At 39.3% G+C, this 16,628-nt stretch overlaps 1 protein-coding gene across 1 annotated transcript in view; it reads left to right on the top strand.

Annotated features, from left to right (window-relative positions):
- Positions 1 to 16,628, top strand: part of CSF2RA (colony stimulating factor 2 receptor alpha subunit) — a 61,149-nt gene that overhangs the window by 1,827 nt on the left and 42,694 nt on the right. The window contains exon 2 of the mRNA XM_027859469.1: positions 5,267 to 5,318. The gene's annotated coding sequence lies outside the window, so the exon portion shown is untranslated. The remainder of the gene's footprint in view (positions 1 to 5,266; positions 5,319 to 16,628) is intronic.

Genomic DNA, 16,628 nt, shown 5'->3' with positions numbered 1-16,628 from the left:
AGAAAGAAAGAAAGAAAGAAAGAAAGAAAGAAAGAAAGAAAGAAAGAGAAAGGAAGGAAGGAAGGAAGAAAGAAAGCCTGCATTGAGAATGAAAGTGAGAGTATAAACCAGAGAGACCAGGTCAAGACCCAGAATTTCTCAGAAGGAACAAATTCTAAAGAGCTCAGACAGAGGAGGAAGCCATGAACAATGCAGAGATTTCAAGCTGGGGGAGTCTTAAAGGAGATGGCATGCTCATACTACGATGAATGTCAAAAAAATTATAATTTTGTACATGCAATCTTTCTTCTGGGTGGAAATGATTGTTCCCAGCCTTCCTTTGAGGCCCTGGTGTAGTCAGCAGTCATCCAGTGACGTCATAGTATCAGAGAGTAGGCGGAAGGAAGTCTTAAGAAGGGGAAACTGGGGGCAGTGAGGTTTGTGGGTTTGCAGTAGGAGGCCAGTACAAGACATCTGACCAGGCCTGTGCCACAGATTCCAAAGTGGAGGAAGGACCAAGGAAGAGGCAGAGGGAGAACTGGTTTCGTAATTTTGCATAGGCTGGCTGCGTTCTGTCTATCTGGTCTTATCAAAGGGTCTCAAAGTACTGAATAGGGGCTTCAGCTCCCTAAGGACCGATGTCACAATAATTACCTTGGTCCCTCCTGCCTGAAGGCAAAGTTTGTTACATTTTATCCCTTCCACGGAGCTCTCCAACATGCTTAAAAGAGATTGCGGGAGTTCATTCTTTCTGCCATTGGGTCCAGCCCCAACTTACGGTGTTCTCCGAATTATAGGGTTCCCCTGTACCCAGTTTCATTTAACCACTTAACAGATTAGCTTTTACAAAGGAATATTTATTTCAAAGTTATAGCAAGAAGAAACATGCAAACATTCCCCCCAATACAGGGTGGGGGGCAATGAATAATTTCCCCCTATATCACTTCAGTCTCTGGGAAAGGATCCATAGCTTAGTTCAGTTCCTATATAGCAGTCCCACTAAATTCTAAGTCCAAAACCCCCTTGGGCTCAAGTCCCAGGTACCCTGGCCTCTCGGGGCTTACTTAATGGCCTGCAGCAACATCTGCCCAGAACCTGGCCTCCAAGATCACCATGTCTTGATCCTGGTTCCAGGGACTCCACTACCTATGCCTAAAACCTCAAAGTCTGTTTCTCAGAGCCTAAAAGGAGAGGAAAGAAGGCAGCCCTTCCCTTTGCAACCAGGTCAGTGCATGGAGCCTACATGTATTGTAGGTGAATTGGGCCTTTTCCCTTTCTGATATCAAAGGACCAGGAGAGCTTTTATCCCAATATCATCATTTTAAAAATGCAGCTTGTTTCGGCTATGCAGTCAATAGAAAGAAGCTATTTCCACCCACATAGTAGGAGAATGCAGAATGTATTCCAGAAGCAGGCATGTGACTGCCTCCATGTCAGATGATGTGGGCATGCTCCAAAAACCTGTTATGCTAATGTTAGATATAAAACTCCTAATTGTGCTGGAGGCATCACCCTGAAAACAGCTACAGCTTCTGTACCAATTTTTGCTGCAAAAAATAAAGACATAGAAAACTTCAACTATGACAGCTGAGCAGGTTATGTATACATTTAGTGACTGTCCTGGGTGCTAAAGTAGCAATAACTTCCTTGTCTGACTGGTATTCTCTCTTCAGCAAGTCTACAGAAAAGGAAGCAAAAGTATTCATTCATTTTGGTTAACAACAGGGGGTGAAATGTGAACTTTGTCCACCAGGAAGCACTATTCTTAAGCCACCAGCAAAGTGATTTTCTCAAAGATTATCCAGTGCACATGTGTGTACTTTCTCACAGTGTCTCTACTGTTCAACAAGAATACTCATCTACAAACTCTTAGACTATTCCTCCTCCTACTATGGGCAAGGCCGAGCAACTTTAATTTCTCTCACTGGTCAACAGAGTATCACTCAAATACAGAATTATGGGGAAATCTCAATTTGTTCTCTTTTCACCCACCCTACATTTGGAGAATCTGCTGTCAATTAACAAACCTCATTTATATGATTTAGATGTTTGAGTTTTCAGTGACTACATGGTTTATTAAGACATAGCATACTGGAAACTTCTATAGGAATTGTCACATTGCAAAAATGTGAAGCAATTATTTCCCCAATCACATCACCTCCATGCCCCCACTACCCCTACTCCCACACCAAACCTATAGATTAGCTCTGAAAACAGAAGAAAGAGGGGAAGTAACAAGGTGTTAGGATCTGTCTCTTATCACCACTACCCCTGGGTCTCATCTCCATTCCACCACTGCAGCTCTCCAGGATCTGTTCCAACTTATCCTTTGCCATACCCAGCTTGGGCTTTATCAGCAGCAATAATCATATTCAAGCAGAAAACAGACAACAGCAAACAGCCAGCAAGGGCTGCCTACCCCATCAGCAAGCATGGAGAGAATGGAATGATGCCTTAGAAATAGGGGTTTCCTGAAGCCAGCTCAAACATGTTCTCAAGAGGTGATTATTAAATTTTCAGGTTGAGCTTTTGCACCTCAGAAATTGACAAATGTTACATATCAGGGCTTGATTTATTGATTTATTTTTATTTTATTATTTTGATGGTTTATAAACTAAAGAAAGTGATGGAGAAAATATTAATAGTACAGATTAAGTTTTAAAATGTATTATGAATACATTCCCACTCACCCACCCCAGAGTCAGTTGTTAAATATTTACCACTACATCATTGCTTAGGAGTCCATTCAAGGGCAAAGTAACAGGAAACTTAGTGATCTGAGGGGTCTTTGTGCCCACACATAGCTTGACTTTTCTTCCCTGGAGTATGACCAATCAATTTCCCCAACAGTACATCCAAGAGGGGAAGGGGTCACTCGAGCAAAATAACACCTACCCATATGAAACTTACATTCTAATGGAGAAAGACACAGAACATAAAAGAAGCTGAAGAGAAGGGGAGGGTGTGGAGAAGGAAGGTACTCATGAAGAGATGTAGTAGGAAAATCCAGAGAGTGAAGAATGGCTGGTCTGGACCCTTTCTCGAAATAAAGGCTCTGGGAAGAACTCAACAATGGAAGTAGGGGGCTGAAGGGACAGAGGGAGAAGAAATCTGCCACTCGGTGGCCAAGTGCAGAGAATGTAGCATAGCCCTTCTTTTAAGTGGAGGCTCTGGGAGGACTCACCAATGGGAATCTATCATGCCAAGTGCCTCCTGAGGTCTCATTTTTCAGTGGTCTTCTGCCACTATCTATATAGAATTTGTCAAGATGCTTACAGTTTATCTCACTGAAACATCTTAAAATTACTGAGTCCACTACTCAATTGTTTCCTGGAGCTAAGGGGAATGTATCTAACCACCAGATGGCACTTAGAGGATCCTGTCCAGAAAATTATTCTGAATCCAAGGTCCCACACTATCCCTGGCAGTTTACACATCCCTTGAGGGTAGAAATGCTGAGTGAATGCCAAGCTCTTGTTTTCAAAGAGCAAATGACCTTCTATCACTTAATTCTACCTCTCTGTGCAAGGTAGTTCCAATTCTTAGTGAAGGAGTTGTAGGGACTTGTGGAATTAGCCAATCAGAAACAAGCACTTATGTCCATGCTCATTGGAGAACTCTTCCTCCTTTCTATCTTGGTATAGTTCATTGGTCAATAGATACATGATCTTTGCATAATGATGTCAAATTTCCATTTGTTATTGTTGTTCAGTCATTTAGTTGTGTCCAATTCTTCATGACCTCGTGGACCATAGCATGCCAATGCTGCCCATGGGGGTTTTCTTGGCAAAGATACTGGAGTGGTTTGCCATTTCTTTCTCCAGTAAAATCCAGTGAATATCCATAGAAGCAGACAAATATGCTTAGATACCTCATATAGTTGTCTTTACCCAGCACAGAACTGTTTAGTAAATAAACAACATATACTGTGTTTTAAACCTTATGTTCTCCTCAATTCTGTAAGTTTCCAATTCAAGACCCAGAATTTCTGGTCATAGCATATCGGTTATGCTATGGGTTTCCTTTTCTTCCTTTGTTTTTTTTTTTTTTAATGAGGGGTGGGGGTGGGAAGTGGGAAATAGAAAATAAATAATAATGATTTTTAATTTTTTAATAAATTACTGGGATATAAAAACAAAAGAAATGAATAAAGATAAAATTTTAAGAAAAAAAGGACGTATGTACATAAGCTCCTTGAGGGCAAAGATAGTTTTGCTATTTCTTTGTATTCTCAGCACTTGGAACACAGTCTAGAACATAGCAGGGACAGAAACTGGTCTTGTGACTTTATTGGTGTATATGGAACTGCCAAGCAAAGAGACACCCTCCACCAATACAAGTGTGCATCTTCTCTGTTCATCAATCAATTTTTGATTAACTGACTAAATGTTGCACAAGTATCTTCATTTTACAGATGAGGATACAGAAGTCCAGAGGTCAAATTACTTCTCCAAGCTCACATAATTAGTAAATAAAAATCTGGCATATTAATTACTGTATTCTTCTGTATATACCATGCTGCCTCTCTGGGCTAAAGAGAAGGATGATACCTAAAAATGATAACACAGGAGCCTGCTTCTCTTTACAAAGTGGTTTGCATGTTGTTTCCCTCATTAAATTTTGAGGTCCTTGAGGGATAGGTCTGTTTTTTGCCTTTCTTTGTGTTCCAATGTTTAGCGTAGTGCCTGGAACATAAATAGCATTTAATAAATGTTGACAATTTGAATTCTGGACTTGATTTGACTTTAATTTCTTCTAAAAATAAAAGTTTCACCATCACAAAAACTGATGTAACCCATTTGTTTTCAGATCTGACATATGGAGCAGGTAGAGCTTGTATCTTCAGTATTTTCATTATTCTTCAGTGTGAGCAGACATTTTCATGAGGCAGCTAGGTGGAGCAATGGATGAAATGCTAGACCTGAGTCAGAAAAACCAGAGTTCAAATGTGACCTCAGATACTTCTTACCAGCTGTATGGCCTTGGGCAAGTCATTTAACCCCTGCCTATCCCCGTTTTCTCACTCTACCTCCCCCAAGTTTTAAAGTCAGGATCAAATGAGATAATATTTGTAAAACACTTTGCAAATCTTAAAGTATTATATAAATATTTTAATGTATATTTTATTATATTAATATTATATTATCTTTATATTTTATTATTAGTATTAAATTATAATATTAAATTGTATTATATTGATATTAAAATATTATATAAAAGATAACTGTGACCGAAATATTCGTCTTTATTGTATTTTCTTTAAATATATTTTCTTTTTGTCTTGTAGTACCGCTTTCGCAAATGTGAGGACTCGACAAAGAGAGCAATCTGCAGTAAAGGTAACAAGTTAGCAGAGGATTCTGAATCCTTGGAAGTCTTATACTTACTTGTCTCTATTATATGGACAGAAAGGGAAAAGCAGAGGTTTCTGTTTATACAAAAGAAAGGATGTGAACCCTAATGGGAAAGTGGAAGAGGGAGAGATGTATTTTATGCCTGTTCTCTACTAGTGGTCTATCTGCATTCACATTCTTCTCCCTCCTCACAAGATGTTTGAAAAACAGTGCTAGGTTAGGAGTAGCCACTAGAGGGCAGGACGACTTCAGCTGTGACGTAGGAACAAGAAGGTTTTATTTAGTTAAGGAGGTAAAGGAGACCCTTGTTTTCTGTCACCACCTGAAGCACTAAATGATGCATTTGTAATGAAAATCCATGACGTGGCATCAGTTTCATAAATTAGGAATTAGAAACATAATCCAAAACATTTCTGTTTACTTTAATAGCAGAGTATGATTTTGTCATCCATATATTTGTCTAAAGATTTTAAATCTCTTTATTTTCAACATACAATTCTGTGAAGTAATCTAATTCAAGAAATAACAAATAACTAACTACTACCAGGTGGTAAAATGCTTTTAAATGTCTATATTAATAAAACATTACTGGTGTTTTATAACTTGCAGCATTATACAAATATAGCGTATTAAATATTTTATATTATTATAGCAATATAATATAATATATTACATAATATTTACATTATTATGTAATACATGCAAAATATATGTTTATGTAATATATAGTGTTGTGTTAAATATAATTATAATACATATGTAATATATTGTATTACAATATGTTATAATTTTTACTGATTATAATACTATAGATCCAGTTTTGCCAATATATTTCTTTTTTCTTCAAATGTTTTTATTTTATTTATTTTATATGAATTTATTATTTCTCCCTTTCGCTTCCCCTCCCTAGTTGACCAATGGGGGAAAAAAATTAAATAAAATTCTCATGACAACTATGCTTAATCCAGCAAAACAAATTCCTATAATGTCCCTGGACAAAAACATGTCCAAAATTCTGTATTTTAAGTCTGTCTCCTCCTTAGCAGGAGACATGTAGTGCATGCTTCATCTACAATGCTTAGCTGTCATTTGCCAATGACCTACAGTTGAGGTAGAAGTTCCCTGAAGATACTGATACTCCTCATTTGTTAAATGGGGATAATGATATTATACCATATGCCTCAAAGGGTTGTTGTGAAGAAAGTGCTTCACCAACTTTAAAGAACCTCTGTGTTCTAAAATGTTTATAGCAGCTCTCTTTGTGGTGGCAAAGAAGTGGAAATTCCAGGGATGCCCATCAATTGGGGAATGACTGAACAAGTTGTGGTATATGATTGTGATGGAATACTACTGTGCTATACTTTGATCTTAAAAAAATATGGATATACTTGCATAAAATAAGGAAGAGCAAAATGAGCAGAACCCAATAGAACATTGGATACAGTAACCACAATATTGTTTTAAGAATGACTTTGAGCAAATAAGTCATTTTGACTATCATAAATATCAAAATTAACTACAAAGGACATATGAAGGAAAACGCTATCTGAATCCAAAGAACAGAAGAATGGATAGAATGATTTTACATATAGATATATTTGTGTGTGTATATATCATATATATGTATATGTGTGTAAACATATACACACACATACACATATTTGTGTCTAATGATAGCCATCTCTGGGGGGGGGGAAGAAAAAAGGGAAAAAAATAAATTTATATACCTTTATTATATATTTAAAAGGAATAGCAAGCTGTACATAATAGATTTGCAGTTTCATGTGCAATCTTTTTTTATGTTATGGAGTAGGGGAAATCATGTAGGTAGAAAGTATCAAAAGCAGGATTTGAATTCAGACCCTTTAACTCTAAAGGCAGTGCTCTTTCCATTGTACCAGGATCCATCTATATATGTGATAGAGACAGGAAACAAAGAGCGTGGTATAAATAAATTTTCAGTACAGCACAGCTCCTCCTCAACTTTAAAACTACTTCCTGCCCAGGGTTCAGTGTAGAATATTTGGAGCTATCATAATCGGACATAATTAGGCAGGGAATTTGGACTGCTTCCTGAGGTAACAAAATCCTTTTTGGAAAGAGCACCTGACTAACCATTAGAATATTTTAGAAAGAATTTTGGATTGGAGTGGAAGGTTGGTCTAGATGTCCTTTGAGATTTTTTAAAGGCAATTAGGTGGCACAGCAGATAGAGCATTGGACTGGGGTTCAGAAGGCTTTGAGTTCAAATCCAGTCTCAGTCATTTACTAGCTGTGTGATCCCGGGCAAGTAATTTAACCTCTGTCTGCCTCAGTTTCATGGACTGCAAAATGAGGATAATAATAGCACCTACCTCCCAGAGTTGTTATGAAGATCAAATGAGATATTTGTAAAGTGCTTAGCACAGTGTCTGACACATAGTAGGAGCTTTATAAATGCTCCTTTCCTTTCTTCCTTACTCTGGACTGTCTCTGTGATCCTATGACTACATATAAGGCACTTTCTTAGGTGCCATGGGAATGTAAATATGCTATCATCTCTACCTTCAAAAAGGTTACACTCTTACAGTGAGGAGAGCCTGAATGAGGCAAATTCTCCAGCAATGAGCATCCAAGGCAGGATGTTAGAGCCAGATGGGAGCTACAAAGAGCATCATAGAGGTAACAACTTCTCTTAGTTTATTTCTGAAACTTTTTTTAACTTGCCTTAGCAAAGCTCCTCTGGGTTAGTATGAGATCAATCTGTCAGATTCCTTTGTCATCAGCTTCTGTGAAATTCTCCTTTCCTCTGAATGTGAATTCCCTGACTTGAGAAAAGCATTTCCCTGGACTTCAGCCCAATCCTCCCCCACCCACATGACATCCAGACTTTTCTCACCTAAAGCCAAACAAACACAGACTATCTGCCTCCTCTTCTGTTTCAAAGGTCATTCCATGGCCTGTCTTGATCCTGCTACTAAGTTTCTGATCCTGTCCCTAGATTTCAGCTCCCCTTCAGAACTCCAAACCCAGTGAATGAATATGCCATTGGCAAGAGTCAAGCATTCAAGTCTTTGCCCTTTAGCTTACTATGTGGCCTTGGGTACATTGCTTAAGCTCTCTAAGCTTCCCTTTTATTTCTATGAAAATTGAGGTAAGAAGATGATTTCTGATTCTATCTCACTTTCTCTCAGATGATCAGCTCCACTTACTTCCTCAGGGTGTGAGATCTCCCTAAAGGTTTTTTTATTCTTATCAGCCTCTCCTCTTACCAGCTCCAAGGCTTTCTCAAAATTCATCCTGGCAGGTGAGAAGTCCCATCACCACTACAACACCTTACTCCCTTTCCCTCCTTCCCTCTTTCCCTTCTTTGGGCTGTTTATCTTCTCACAGGGCTTGGAAAAGATCAGAAACAAGAAGTGTATTCCCTTTGATGACTGAAGGACCATCAGGCATTGCCAAATACCCTACCTCAACATTCTGCAGTCCTCTGACACTGTCATGTATATATTTATATAATCTGAGGACCTTTGGATCTCCACATCTTCCCATCATTACACCATTAGGATGTAGGGGGCTTTTCATTTTCCCTGCAGCTGAATTTTCTTTTGTTTGTTGTCTCCCCAAATTAGAGCATGAGGAACTTTCTTTTTCTATTTTTATCCCAAGTGCTTAGCACAGTGTTTGTCACATAGTAAGTGCTTCATAAATGCTTTTTCATTCATTCTTTTACACACACACACACACACACACACACACACACACACTGCCCTCCCATCACCCAGGGAGAGATTTTCCAGAATCATATGATTATAATTTTATAAAGCCAAGAAAACACACAAAATAGAGAGCAACAATCTTTATCAATAGTAAGGAAAAGATAATTTGAGAAAAAAGTCTAAATTGAACGATGTGGTCAGGTTGTGATTAACTAGGACACAGTTTTTCAAAAGAGCAGAAGAGACAGTAAATGGGTAAATAGTTTACCTATAGGATCTATTCAGTAAAAAAAAAAAGTGACCCATGGAGCCCCATGGGTACATGCTAAGATGAGAGACCCTGAAAAATATTGTGCCCTGAGTTTTCACAAGGGGTTGATGAGAGCTGATGAAGGTCATGAGGACCCTGCCTTTCTAGGTCAGGCAAAAACAGGCATCCTAAACTCATTCGGTTTTAAAAGCTGGAAAAGACCACTAGACCTCTCATTTAGTGCTTCCTAACAGAAACTATCCTAAGCATCAATAAGGTGTCTAAATCTTGTATAGAAAGGAAAGCTCTGACCCTCCACAGCCCCAGCAGCAGGGTAGAGAGCTCGCTGAGGGGACAAGGGGACTAGGAGAGGAAGCCAGAGAGAAGGAAATAGTCAGGGCAAGGGAGCAGAAAAGGGAGCCAATCAGAGGAAGAAGGAATAGAGAAGTCTACCTCATAAGCTTGAAGGTGTTAAAGGAGTAGCAAAATTTTACTGCAGGCTAGCAATTGGGAACTGTCTTGGACTAGCCGTCTCCTATTAGAGATGAGGAGAGTGACTCACGAACTTTACTGGCTTGCTCAGGCTGGGAGCAGAGCAAGTCAGAGGCAGAAGGAGCATAAGCCAATGATGATTTTGCCAAATCCTCATTTATCCGCTTCCCTCTCAGGCTCATCTTTCCTTCATCTATGGTCCATGACACAATTAGATTAGAAGCCATCAGTTATTGAGGGCTTATGAGGTCACATTGCCTGTGTTGCCTCTTAGTTATGCCAGTACCCTATTATAAATCAAAGGGGCAGCTAGGTGGTGCAATGGATAGAGAGCTGGGCTTGGAATTAGAAAGACCTGAGTTCAAATCTGGTCTGACACTTGCCAACTGTGTGACCCTGGGCAAGTCATTTAATTCTATTTGCCTCAGTTTCTTCATCTGTAAAATGAGCTGGAGAAGGAAATAGCAAACCATTCCAGTATACTTGACAAGAAAACCCCAAATGGGGTCCCAGAGAGTCAGACACACCTGAAAAATGACTAAAAGGGATTTCTGAAGCATTTGACAAATATCAATTAGTGCCTCCTGGAGGCCATCACCAGTCCTCCTGACCTATGTCTTGCCACTGGACTCTGATGACTGGAGGAGTGAGACTGATGGCTTTGCTCAGCCCTGCCTCAATAAAATCCAATTCACTTGCAAGTCAAGACATCACCCTCCTGTTGTCATTTGTCCTCTTTAAGAAGGAAAGAGGAACGATGACATTCGTGTCTCCATAACAATAGAGAGAGAGCCCTCAATTCCTTTGGAAGTAGTCAGATTAACAAAACACACACACACACACACACACACACACACACACACACCCCAAAGACAAAAGATAAAAATAAACCAAAAACAAAACAAAACAAAGGATTCACATCCGTAACAGTAAAGACAATTCTTCTTCCTGCCCAGTGATTACATGGACCTATAGAATTGTACAGACTTGTAACACTAGCTTGGGATCCACTGCCAACAAAGGGAAATCATTCGAGTTTGCTAAAGTCAAGCAAACCTTTCCCCGTAGTGAATTCAACCTGCTCCCAAGAAACCTATATGGTCCTTGAGAAGTATAGTTTCCTACAGTTTAACTGTACCTCCTCATCTCCAACTTGGGAAAGCACTTGGGATAACTAGACTCCAACTCCCTTCTCAATACTGCACAATCCACATAATTCAAAGTAGCAGCAAAGGCAAAGTCTAAATTTCCTCTTTCTGATCCTAGCTCAGTCCTTTGTTACTTACTCCTCAGTTTTAGCTCTTTAGTCTAGAAATTTCTCCACTTTCTCCAAAAACTCAGACACTTCAATACTACTACTATACTTACATTATTCTTGCAGGTTTCAGCTTGATTCAGAAACTCCATGCTGTTCAGCTACCTTTCCATCTGGTCCCATGCTTGAGACCATATGGTCCCCTAAAGATACCTAGGGGATCCAAGTGGCTAAACAGGTTTCCTTCCAAGGAACCAACTCAGTACATACCTGAAAAGTTCTTCTCAGTCTGGCCTCCCAAATTTCATGTCCCTCCTCCAAACTCCTTTTTAAAAGGCATAGCCACAGTTCCTGGCTATGAATCAATCAGTCATCCTCAAAGTGGTATGAATGGGATAACTCGGCTCAAGGCAAGAAATTCTTACCTTACTGAGAAGAAATCATCAATACCAAGACAAAATCCTTGTTGGTGGGCAATGAGGACTTTTGTACTTTATACAAAGAAAGGTCATCAGTAATACAAAAAAAAAAATACTTAGTGGGGCAAGGAGTATGGTAAACCAATCAAAGAACTTACCCACTACAGTTAAATTAGCGATACATTGTGAGTATTGATATGATGACTATTACCCCACTCCATCACCAAGGAGAATTTAACAGATAACAAATTAATGAGATTTAATTGACAAATATAGTCTGGCAGTAAATGTTATAATAACAATCTTTTGCTAACAGCTATGTTCCTAGGCTCCAGTCACATTTCTCTCACCTGGAAAGAAAGTCCCATTGCCAAGGAATATTCAGAGGATTTGTTATAACCAAGGAAACAAAGTGTTGTTACCATGAACAGTACACGAGGACTTACAAATAGTTTTGTTACATAAAACTGTAATTTCAAAAGCTCATGGGATTTTAGGGATAGAAAAGACCTTGACGATTATCAAATCCAGCCACTTCATATTACAAAGGAAGACACTGAGGCCCATTAAGGCGAAGTGATGCCAAGAGTCACAGAGTCAAACTTTCAATCAACATTCCCTGACTCTAAGTCCAAGGCTTTTTGCATTATCACAAATTTGCCATTTTATTTCTTATAATGGAGTTGTATTTATTGCTCCTGGATAGGGTGTGGCTAGGTGCAGTGGATAGAGTTCTAAACCTAACATGAGTAAGATGGGAGTTCAAATCCTACCTCAGATACTTACTATTTGTGTAACCTTGGGAAAGTCACTTAATCTCTGTTTGCTTCCATTTTCTAATCTGTAAAATGGCAATAATTATCGCATCTACCTCCCAGGGTTACTGTGAGGATAAAATGAAATAATATTTGTAAAGTGTTTTATACACCTTAAAGTACCATACAAATCCTTACTATTATTCATGTATGAGGGTGACCTATTTTAAGTAAATAATATACATGAAAAATCTAGCTTTGTAAAATTTCTGAATGGCTACTCAGTTTGTAAGATTCGTCACATTATAAAGGGTTTCACCATAGGATTCCTTTAAAATAATAGACTCCCATAAATACACAATCAAATGAATTCTACTATCTCATAAACTTGATTGGTTTCTCCAGATGTCTTTCCAGAAGAGTTATAAGCCTTTCTTTCTTTGTCTAGACATCATGATCATCCACCACTCATCTCTTACTCTCACTCATCACCAGGCCATCTCTTCCTGGCATAGAATCCCTTGGTAACATTCTTTACTCCTGTTCTTGGGAGTTCCTCGTTGGTCATAAATCAGAGACTGCTTTCACCTACTATACACTTTTACTCTGCCCTTTGTGTGGCGCACAGTTCGTAGTTCTTCAGTTCTTCAAAAGAAATACTGTTCCAAGTCTCATTGCCATACAGCAATGTTAGTAAAAATTTTATATTGAAAAATAGCTCATTGTTATTATGGGAAGATTGGGGTCAGAAAAATAAAAAGGATTTGCATTCTCTCAGTGTAATTTACCCTGTTCTTTTTTCCAACTCTGGGCCCAGCTCATTTGTCTAGTCCATTTGTATTGTCTACCTAAGAAATATGTGTGTTTGTATGTATACACATACATACACACATACATACATATATATTTGTATATGTGTGTATATATATGAACTCATATAATATGAAACATGTATGAATATTCATATATGTATGAATATATACTCTATAAAGTATCTATTCAAATACACATTGAAATCTGAGCAATGAACATTCTCTATCCATATGTTCTTTCCTGTGTAAACAGGCCAAGCTCATTTGAGTGATGATGATGATGATGATGATGATTGTGGTCCCAGTGTGTTTCGACTCAACAGATATTCATTAACACTTGCTGTGAAAGGGACTACATAGTAAACCAACAATGCATGAAGGCTGGAGAACATTTTTCTACCCTCTAGACCACAAAAACCTATCTATTCCTTTTTCTCACTGGACCCCATTTCCCACATAACTGTTGATTTTTTCATATTCCAATGTTTCCCTTGGTTTCCCTTGGACAAGGGACTGCATTGGACAATAGAGATACAGAGGGAAAAACAAAACAGTCCCTGACCTCAAGTAGCTCACATTCCGTTGAGGGGGAATATAACATGTACTCAGAAAAACTATAGTAGGAGAAAGCTAAGGAGGTGGGGTTACAGTAGAAACTGGAGTAAGAAGGTTAACCATAAGAGGTGGTACCTGAGCTAAGCCTTGAAGGGAGACAAGAATTTCCAAAATGAAAGCTTCTGCTTCTGCTCCTAATTTAGAAAACTAGACAAATAAACTGTGAGGGAATCATCCTACTGTCTCTCACAGTTCTGCCATAATTGTAGTTGTCTTGCCCCAACACACCAAATTTAGGCTTTGTTCCCTCTCTGTTCCCCAGAGAAAGAGAAGAAGCGGGGAGACAAAGAACTCTGTGGGATTACAGCAGCCACAGTTTTAATCACCAAAGTTAGTTCTTCCCAGAAAGGAAATTCCTCTGCGCTTCAGGGCCCTGTCAAACATCCCCTAACCCTAACCCGAGCCCTAACCCTTCCCTTTCTAGAGGAAGACAGAACCGGAGCTTCCTTGAAGAGTCTGCTTAGAGTGAGTTCTGATAAACAGCAACACAAAAGGTTACAACCAAGCCCAGCTTCCCTAAAGAACTCCCCAGCAAATATTTAAAAGAGCACAAGATGAATCAATGATTAGTAAAATAAAAGGGAAACACCAGTAAGCTTTTCCATTCAGCCCAGGACTGCATAAAAGCTTACCAGAAGCCAGAGTGCCTAGAGCTAGTGCATCTAGTAAAAGGGAACTAAATAGGCAATGGGATGTATTCTGTAGCCTGTGGGAGGCACATAGTGTTTAATAAATGTGTTATCTATCTATCTAGGGCAGGGCCTAGTCCCAGATCCAGATCCATATCCCTATCCTGGGACAGGACTATGGATGGGGACCAAGGCAGGGGCGGGGACCAAATCCATCCTAACAATTCACTGCCCAAATAGACAGATGGGTCTGCCCCAAGCAGTGCATGAAGGGTGATGGAGATGTGAGGAAGGGAAGGGCCTCCAAGAGGCCTGAAGTTAGTGCAATACAATCTCTGATATTCTATGCAAGCCATTACAGGGAACAAAATCAATTCCTGCCCAAGGAGATCCATAGATGGACAACACCCAGGCAGCCCATGACCAAGGCCCTTCCAGGAGGCCTGAAACCAGTGTGATCTCCAGATCAGAATCACAGCAGGAAACAGAGTCAAACCCTACTGGTCAAGTTGAAAGAGATGAAACAGAACCAGGGTCAGCACCATGTCAGACCCCCAAGGAAACAAAGGCAAATGAAGTTAGGCTCATCCTCTTTTAATTAGTGACTGTCTCCCCAGGACCACTGTTTGGGGAGGGACCCTAGCCATGCTTCTGTTTCAACTCTCTCCAGATTGCCTTAGGATAATCCCCTCTTTTCCAGCATCCTTACACGTGTTATACTCTCTCATTAGGAAATATGCTCCTAAAAGCTAGAGACTTACTTGTATTTGTATCCTCAGAACTTAGCACAATGCCTAATACTCAGTGTTTAATAAATGTGTTATCTATCTATCTCTCTATTTCTAATCTCTCTGTCTAGGGCAGGGCCTAGTCCCAGATCTAGATCCAGCTCCCTATCCTAGGATAGGACTATGGATGGGGACCGAGGCAGGGAGGAGGAGCCAGAACTACCTATTCAATCTAGAACCGTGGTAGGGGAACAGACTGATGAGGAACAGAATAAATCAGGCCCTGCTTACTCTATCTAATTAGAGCCTATCTTTAGCACAAAGTTCCAAGCCAGTTACTGAGGGTGGAAATAGAACTAAGCAAAAGAAAAGTCTAAATACAATGAACTACTATTGATTAAACAAAGCTCATTAGACTAATCTGGATTATCACCACAAACAAGTCAAAGTAGAGCCCTAGAAAAAAGAAAATGAATCACTTGGCCACAAGGACTCCAAAGGTAGATGGAAGAAATGAAGAGAGACAAAAAATAAAATTAGAGCTCTTAGATGATTCAAGTTTTTTCTCTCTGTTTTCCTTTCCTCAGGCTAATTTAGATACTAATATCAATGTTATGTTGAGCTCACCCCAACCATCATTTTAGATTTGAACATTTTAATGACACCCCCTATGTTTAAATTATGCCAATCTTAAATTGAACAATGAACAACCAGAACTTGATAGAATTCAATCCCCATTCCTTCACTGCTTACTACATTTAAAGAAAGAGTGTATATTATATGAAAAATATGATTACAAAACAATCCCATTAGTTCTGAAAGAAAGTCAATCAATTCACTCAGACCTGCCCATGTCTATTAGGGCAGTCACCATTGCTGAACAAGATTACTCCCCAAATTCTCTAGCAAGTCTTTGCTTGATAAAAATACAGCTTAACAGATTGCAAATTGCTAACTCATCAAATGTGGTCTAACAAGGGTAGGGACAGTATGACTAACGTCTTGTTCCTAAAGATGATGCCTGAGGGGGGCAATCTGCATGGCCAGAAGACAATTTAGATCAATTAGATTAGAAGATCAGTTAGCTCTCTTGATAGTCAGATCACACTGTTGACTTGTATTACATTTATAGGCCACCGAACCCCTGGAGCTTTGTCAGATAAATTGCCATGTAGCTACACCTTTCTGATCTTATATTTGTGAAGTTGATTTTTTGAAACACAGATGTAAGACCTTAAAAATTGACAGGGCCAGGAATAAACTGCCTGAGGTTAATTAAGGCTGCCCTGTGTATCTCCACCCCACACACACACACACACACACACACACACACACACACACTGCTGTACCCCTCCCCTCTCCGTGCATTCTCCTCCAGATACAGAACAGGAAATGTGCTCAAGTTCAGCTGACATGGATTTAGATAAGGAGCATGAAACCAACTTGCTCCCATACTAGAACAAGCTGCATAAGAAGGAATAGAGTAGGAAATTCACAAAGCCTAACTGGGATACAGACCATGAAAACCCACACATACCACCATGACATCACAGGGGAATGAGGCCCAGGGAAAATGGAGGCCTTCACACTATTGTACTTCATAGAGCTTGCTTAATCTTCTCTTACCAGGGTTTTGCTACGT

This window comes from Vombatus ursinus, unplaced genomic scaffold (assembly GCF_900497805.2).
Source record: "Vombatus ursinus unplaced genomic scaffold, bare-nosed wombat genome assembly UNPS02014168.1, whole genome shotgun sequence".
NCBI lineage: Eukaryota > Metazoa > Chordata > Mammalia > Diprotodontia > Vombatidae > Vombatus > Vombatus ursinus.
Note: the sequence above shows the minus strand (reverse complement) of the source record. Positions and strands in the feature narration are given on the sequence as shown.